Source organism: Euprymna scolopes, chromosome 15 (assembly GCF_053919585.1).
Source record: "Euprymna scolopes isolate OS-2025 chromosome 15, ASM5391958v1, whole genome shotgun sequence".
NCBI classification, from domain to species: Eukaryota; Metazoa; Mollusca; class Cephalopoda; order Sepiida; family Sepiolidae; genus Euprymna; species Euprymna scolopes.
The window spans coordinates 265001-273519 of record NC_136496.1 but is presented as its reverse complement, the minus strand read 5'-3'; the positions used below and the strand labels follow the sequence as shown (position 1 = coordinate 273519).

The 8519-nt window shown below is 37.6% G+C and overlaps 1 pseudogene across 1 annotated transcript in view; it reads right to left on the bottom strand.

Moving 5' to 3' along the window:
* Nucleotides 1–361: 361 nt before the first annotated feature.
* The window catches only part of LOC145294221 (histone-lysine N-methyltransferase SETMAR pseudogene), a 13555-nt pseudogene continuing 5397 nt past the window's right edge, over nucleotides 362–8519 (bottom strand). Inside the window, exon 2 of the transcript XR_013869844.1 lies at nucleotides 362–1384. The product of XR_013869844.1 is annotated as a histone-lysine N-methyltransferase SETMAR pseudogene (transcript). The remainder of the gene's footprint in view (nucleotides 1385–8519) is intronic.

Below are 8519 nucleotides of genomic sequence, written 5' to 3'. Positions count from 1 at the left end.
ATTGTTTAAGAAAAATGAATGCGGGTGTACCTCAGGGGCCGATCCTTGGACCTTTATTATGCCTAATAATCATAAATGACCTCTCTGATGAAATTGTCTCTGAGATGGGTATATTTGCTGATGACACCGCACTCTATAACAGGCATGAGAGGAAAACGAATGAGCTCATATCTAAGGCAATGGCGGAAACCCTGGAGAAAGACTTTCAGGGGAATGGGGACATAAATGGATGGTAACATTCAATGCTGCCAAGACTAAGCTTGTTTACTTTAATAATTACATGAAAGTATTAAGTTGGTGCAAAAATAATGTCGTTTTTTGATGTTCAACTTCAAAAGATCGTAACTCCTTTCATAATAAACTTTATTAATCGAAATAGAACCATTAGAACCGACACATTTTTACCAACGAGTAAACAGTTTATTTATCCCATTAGCATAGAAATCCGGAGGGCTGGAAGTGATGAAGTCGTTGAAGGCCGATTCAGCACCATCTCGGCTTTTGAAGCATTTTTCACACTGAAAGTTGTCGAGATGCTTGAAAAAGTGATAATCAGTGGGCGAGAGGCCAGTGAATATCGTGGATGAGGCAGAGTCTTGTAGCCCAATTCGTTCAGCTTCCTGCAGGGCCAATTGATCAACATGTAGGCGAGTGTTATCATGGAGGAGAACTAATCCCTTCATATTGACCAATCTTGGGTACATACGTTGGAGCTTTTGGTGCATTTCGTCAATTTGTCGGCAGTACTTCTCTGCTGTAATCATTTCGCCCGAATTAAAGAAGCTGTGATAGATAAGACCGGATGGAGACCATCAAACAGTCACCATAACCGTTTTTGGTGCAATTTCAGCTTCAGGAATTGTTTTGGAGCTTCTCTGGCATCCAACCACTGTGCCGAACATCATTGACTGTCGTAGAGGATCCACTTCTCATCCCACGTCACAATCCGTTCGAGAAATGGGTCGCTTTTGTTGCGCAGAAGGAGCTTAGAAGAAACCTTAAATTTTTTTTATTATCATTCAATTCATGCGGCACCCATTTATCCAACATTTTTGACTTCCCTTATTTGCTTTAAATGGCAAACGACTGTTGAGTGGTCGACCTCGAGTTCAGCAGCAACTTCTCGTGTGGTTTTGTGAGAATCAGCTTCAATTAAGGCTTTCAGATGTTCGTTATCAACCGCTGTCGACCGGCCGCAACCATCTTCATCTTCGAGGCTCTTGTCACTATTGTGAAATTTCTTGAACCACCATTGTGCCACACGTTCATTAGTGGATCTTGGGCCAAACGTATCATTGATATGATGAGCTCTCTAGGCAGCTTTTCGGCCTAGTTGCAACTGGAACAAGAAAATCCTGCGGATTTGTTAATGCCGTTGAAAAGCCTGCAAAAAAAAAAAAAATGAAGAGATTGAGAACGGTAACGAATAACTCGATTTGATAGAGCGGAAACGCACTTCAAAATTATATATAACATGGCTTTATACATATATATCAATGAATTAATTGAAAATCATATATAAAAGTGACATATGTAAGAAAATGATATTGTTTTTGCACCAACCTAACACAACGTTCAAACTCCTCGGTTTAATATTTACAGGGAACATGAGTTGGAACAGATACATTGAGAGCATTGCTGCGACTGTTGCGATGAAGGTGGACTCTTTCTACCATGCTAGAAAGTTACTTATGCCTGAAAGTATCATGTACCTCTACATGGCCATCATTCGCCCCTGTATGAAGTATTGTTGTGACATTTCAGCTGGTGCATTTGCTAGTAGTCTCTCACTCCTGGACAGGGTTCAAAAGAGAGTCGCCAAGCTAATCGGTCCTAAACTGTCATCTAGGCTTCGGCCTTTGTCCTATCAACGAAATGTTGCATCCCTTTACCTGTTTTACAAGTATTTTAATGGTAGATGCTCTGACGAACTATAAACCGTTGTACCCCTTGACGTAAATACTCCCGACAGACCCGACGAGCAGCAAAATCTCACTCCTACCTCTTAGAGATCCCCAGATGCCAGAAAACCTTCTACTCTAATAGTTTCTTCCCCAGAACTCATAAACTTTGGAATTCCTTGCCAGGTTCCTGCTTCCCCGACTGCACTGACATGCAGAAGTACAAGTGTAATATAAGCAGACATCTTGCTGCTCAACTCCTTACGTAGTATACCTGCAATTATGTCTCAGATAGTAGCCTCCCCCTACATTAAAGTGGCACTGTGCCTTGTTTGGGGTGAAAATGCAATAAAAAAATAAAATAAGTAAAACATTCAAGTAATATTTTCTCAAGTTACAACAAACTAATGCAAATAGGTTTTGTTTTACAAGAGACATATGTCTTTAGTTGTCTCACAATTTTCAATCGATTACAACGGAAATATTTAGAAAACTCTACTCCTGTAATATATGCCGCCATCTAACCATACTTTTTGTATTGGAATTGGGAATTTAGAACAGAATCAGTAATTGTACCGGAATCGGGAAAAATTTAGGAATTGTTCTATCAATAATGTGTTTACAATTATTTTAAAATTAAACAGATGGTTTGTCATTTATATATTTGGAATTAAAATGAAATCCGCTTGCAATACTTCTCCGTCTATTTTCTCTTTAAAATAAAATAGGGAAAGGTTTCTAAGCCATCACCATTCAATCTATAAGTTAATCGATTATGACACGCTTCAAATTTGTATTCATTTCATTTCACCAACAAAGAAAATACATATATCCAGAGTGGTATCCTTTTATTAACGAACGCCACCATACATATTTAGACAGCTAACTATACCATTAGTATACATCTTTAGAGAGACGATCCACTTGAGAACCAGCAGGTCTATTTCTATGTGGGATTCCAAAGCATGGTTATAAGTTCAGAGGATAACAAAAATGTCAAATGTCTTGTGACAAAAACGAAAACTTTTAAATCTATTTTTATGTTCTTCAAGTATGAATTACTTTCCCTTATGTATTCTTTATTTTTAGACATTCTCGAAGAGAATCGACCCCTGTGTAATTCCTAATAGAATAAAGCTTTATCAAGCATACTTTAACTTATTTATTACAATGCTTTATAATACTAATATTTTGCATTAATATAATTCATTTTAGTCATTATTATGAAATTTTAGATTCACTACTGCACCTTAGATATTCATATATTTTTATACTAATATATCACCGTTTATAAAGGTTAGAAAGTCACTCGAGAATCAGAGTTAATGAGATTGTCATTTGGTGCTGAAGATTGGAAATGCTGGGTTAAATGATCAGAATGATTATTAAAGTGGGCAACTCAACTGGAATTATAAACAAGAATTTATGAATATTGAACCAAAACATAAATCACCTGGGAAGTAGGTCAGCAGCAATTTTATTTTACAGATCGAAAGATTTTAAGACGCAAAACTTTGTCTACGGCAGTTCTGTTTAATTTTAGGTGTTTTAGATACATAGATAGAGAAAAGAAAATTCCTTACACTAGACTAGTTTGGGCTGTGAATCTTTTATCTCGCAACAGATTGGATGTAAATCTTCCATTTCAGGTAAAGAGTGAAGGTCAGACCAAGAAGCTTGTCAAAGTATTGAGTGCCTTTGAGATGGGAACCATTTATATCGATTGGGGTCAAGTGGGGATCAGAGCATTTATGGTGAAAAGATATCAGCTTGATTTTTGATGCATTAAAATTAACCAGCCACTTTTCGCCCCATTGCATCACATGCTCAAGGTCAAAAGAGTAAGACTCAGGGAGATCTTGGTCGTTATTGGTCTTTAAAGTGTTGCCATAGATGATAGTGTCGTCTGCGTATATCTCAACACATGAACATAGAATGCCATTTGGGAAATCATTGATAACGATAAAGAAGAGAGTCGGGCATAAGATGGTTTCTTGAGGTATATCAGCATTGATATTTTGCGCTCTGGCTTCCTCCCATCGACGACTACTTATATAAAACTATAAGGGAGAAAATATTCTATGGTTGAAAAGACATTTCCAGATATGCCATAGCTGAGGATCTTGTGATCCTTATATCAGACCCACTCAAGTCCCTTTGATATGAGCTATTGCTCTAAAGAGGAAAAAACCGTCGATAGATTCATTGACCCTAAGTGAAGTTACACTCAGTACATGCTGTAGATGTCGTATGACTGAAACCATATTGTTGTTTTTCACTGAGTAAGTTGTTTTTGCTGCGGTGGTTGACAATTTTTCTATTTAACATGGACAAGCAACTTACTCATGACGCACTGAAGACTAATTGGTCTATAGCGAGGAGAGAGAATACCTATCTCTAGTTCCATTTTTAAATACTTAACAGACTAATGAAGTTTTCCATTTTTAGGCATCGATTGAACAGCTTTGCAGGAACGGGTGATAGTTACAGTTGCATCATTTTAGTACTATGGAATCTTGTCAGGACAATATTGTCAGGGCCAGATTGACAGGCCAAGATTGTCAGGACAATATTGTCAGGATAAGATTAGCAGGACAAGATTGTCAGGACAAAATTGTCAGGACAAGATTGTCAGGATAATATTGTTAGGACAAGATTGTCAGGTCAATATTGTCAGGACAAGATTGTCAGGACCAGATAGTCAGGACCAGATAGTCAGGAAATATTGTCAGGACAAGATTGTCAGGACAAGATTGTCAGGACAAGAATGTCAGGACAATATTGTCAGCACAAGATTGTCAGCACAAGATTGTCAGGACAATATTGTCAGGAAAATATTGTCAGGACAAGATTGTCAGGACAAGATTGTCAGGACAAGATTGTTAAGACAAAATTGTTAGGACAATATTGTCAGGACATGTTCGGACAATATTGTCAGGACAAGGTTGTCAGGGCAATATTGTCAGGACAATATTTTCGAGACAAGATTGTCGAGACAAGATTGTCAGGACAAGATTGTCAGGACAAGATTGTCAGGACGAGATTGTCAGGACATTATTGTCAGGACAAGATTGTCAGGACAAGATTGTCAGGAAAAGATTGTCAGGACAATATTGTCAGGATAATATTGTCAGGAAAAGATTGTCAGGACAATATTGTCAGGACAAGAGTCTCAGGACAAGATTGTCAGGTCAATATTGTCAGGACAAGATTGTCAGGAGAAGATTGTTAGGACAAGATCGTCAGGACCAGATAGTCAGGAAATATTGTCAGGACAAGATTGTCAGGACAAAATTGTCAGGACAAGATTGTCAGGAAAATATTGTCAGGACAAGATTGTCAGGACAATATTTTCAGGACATGTTCGGACAATATTGTCAGGACAATATAGTCAGGATAATATTGTCAGGACAATATTGTCAGGTCAATATTGTCTGGGCAATATTGTCAGGACAAGAGTCTACAGACAAGATTGTCAGGTCAATATTCTCAGGACAATATTGTCAGGACAATATTGTCAGGACAAAATTGTTAGGACAATATTGTCAGGACAAGATTGTCAGGACAATATTGTCAGGACATGTTCGGATAATATTGTCAGGGCAATATAGTCAGGATAATATTGTCAGGACAAGATTGTCAGGACAATATTGTCAGGACAATATTGTCAGGACAAAATTGTTAGGACAATATATTGTCAGGACAAGATTGTCAGGACAATATTGTCAGGACATGTTCGGACAATATTGTCAGGACAATATAGTCAGGATAATATTGTCAGGACAATATTGTCAGGTCAATATTTTCAGGGCAATATTGTCAGGACAAGAGTCTCAGGACAAGATTATCAGGACAAGATTGTCAGGACAATATTTTTAGGACAAGATTGTCAGGACAAGATGTCTTGTAAACATCAAAGCTGTTGATGAGTGTGTCAGCATCACAAACAGATATGTGGAGGTCACTCAGATTATTTTTAGTCTTGGGATGCAACTCATGAAATAAGGAGCCCTGAACGCACAGGGTTGAGTTTGATGCAAAGATGCCTTGTCAAAAAATTAGGATTTGTCAGATGGTGACAGGATCATCTCAGGCCCGTTGATGATGGTCCAAATAGAGGACGCGCATCAACCCAGGAACTTGTTAGTTATTTGCCGAAACTCACAGAAACCCAGCCTGTGTTCTTCTACATTGGACTTGATGGACTGACTATATGGCTCTCGTGTTTTCTATAATCCTTTTTAGTGATTTTTGGCAATTCTCAAACACGTGTAGGAATGTTTTGGATCTTCTTTGGAAATGCCTGTCACGGGGGAAAGTATCCCTGATGTAGGCACAAGATCCATGGCGATCTTGAACGCCGCGTTTGGATGTGAAGTTAGAATAGCCTTTGATAGGTAAATTGGTTAAGGAATCAGTTGAGTTAATGCCAGTTTCACACAAGAATAACAGGTTAGGTTTGGTATGCTGTAATTGGATTTCAACCTCTGAATGCTTGGAACATGAATCCCTAATGTTAGAAAACTTTGTTGTGGGAGTCTACGTTGTAACTTGAGATTCTGAGTTTTCTCTAATGCAACACGACGGTGATGCAAAAAGGGCTTGAAAATCAGTTTGAAATCTATTAGTTTAAAAATACGTTTTATTGCACCTTGTTCCAGGAAAAGAAACTGGAAATGATGTGCCAGCCTATGCATTGCGGACTTCATGGTTTGATAGCGGTATAAGATACAGGCAAGTGCGAGCAGTTTTTTAGCCTGGTAAGGGGAGACTATCTTTTTTGTGACAGACTTCCATGACTCGACATAGTCATTTTAATCTCGACTAATCTTGTAAAAAGATAGATTTATTAAAACTTCTCCTTAGTCTTATAACGAAAATAACACTCTGTATGCTGAACAACATAAAGATGACTATATCATAGATAACAGGGGAATTATTTGTAATCTCTTAGTGTTGGGTTGCTTTTCACATTCCTTTAATAGTTTCATTTTCCTTTTCGTAACCACTGCCCAGATCCTACCAGATACATTGATTTTTATGGGCATTCATTATTATGGCAATTCATTTTAATTCAACTAGTAACGTTGTGACCCTCTACCAATATATTTTATTCCAGTTTTTCTAGATTTTTCTTATTATTCTAACAATTATTGCTATTATATTTACTTTGATATTTATGCAAAATGTTTCTCGAATTGTTATTATGACGTTGTGTGTCAAAAAGTGTGATAATGGTTTGGAGAATCATAGCAATAAACACCCACTGTTGATGTGTTCCCACTGTAGCGAAGCACTGACACTACAATCTAGAACCCTTTCTCATTCTTTTTCAATCTTTTCTTTCAATTCTGTTGATTTTATTGTGTCTGCTTACAGAACTTTCGGATATTTATAGGTATCATGTTTACCAAATACCATCATCTCCTTTGTGTTAAGTAGTTCCACGCCCTTTTAATCTATAGTAGTATTTTTCCAATCCGAATTTCATTTAAATATTCTGGCTGGAGATTCTGGTAATGTTTATTAGCTTTTCCTTTCCGTTCATGAGGTGGTTTATTAATTATCTGTGTCTGTCACTTTGTATGTGGCTGTCACTAAATGCCTCATTAATCACCTTTCAATGGCAGGCATCAGTGTTGCCTATAGTCACCGTCTCAGCGACTATGCATCAATTGGTGTCTGGCATCTTAATAAACAAGGTGCACATAAACACATGCTTAACTAGAAAATACTACAAACTTTGACAGAGTAATACTTATTGATGATGAATGTGATGCTGCTATAATCCTGTCAGAATTATGCTGGCAGACCCTCCAAAGAACCTCTAGCGTGATTAAATCTGAAGAAACAGGAGAATAACAAGGCCAGAGTATTGTGTTAATGCAAAAAATGTATTAAACGAAAGTCAGATAGCCAACATCTACCAACATAGTGGCTACTCGGAAGTGAAAAGAACACAATATTTGGCTAGCATTGATTATTAAAAGGTGTCTAAAGAGCTCATTAAATCAGTTGTCAGAGCATTTAAAGTCTGAGAATCGATTGATTCAGAACTAGATCATTCGGAATTTTTTTTTTTAAATCAGTATGGAGAAAAACTGGATCAGTTGGGCAGAGAACATGACCTATCATGATGATACTATTTTCTAGCACTTATTTAGTCCAGTTGTACAATATAGTGGCCACTGCGATTACAAAACTCGATTAACATCACTTTTCAACCGGAGACAATTTTCTATGGATGAGGCGAATCAACCTTTTTATTGACCGATGACACGGCACACACTTGCAGGCAATTTAAGGGATTTGTAGAGGTGTGCATTTGAGGTTCTGGTGCTCCAACATCCCGACATAGCATGGCATTGTGATACTCAATCACACCATGACGTACCTTATTGCAATTGTAAAAGGGTTCTTTTGCCTGGCGTGCAGAATTGGGATGTGAGAAAGAACAAGTCCAAAACAGAAGTATTCGTACATACCGACTACATCTGAGCGATATGCTTTCCATCCATAAAATATGAACTTAATGAGCAGCGATTAATCGAGAGGTTATCGGTAATTAGCTTTATCGGCCACTTATTGTCAGTTATTTGGTAATCGGCTGATTAATTA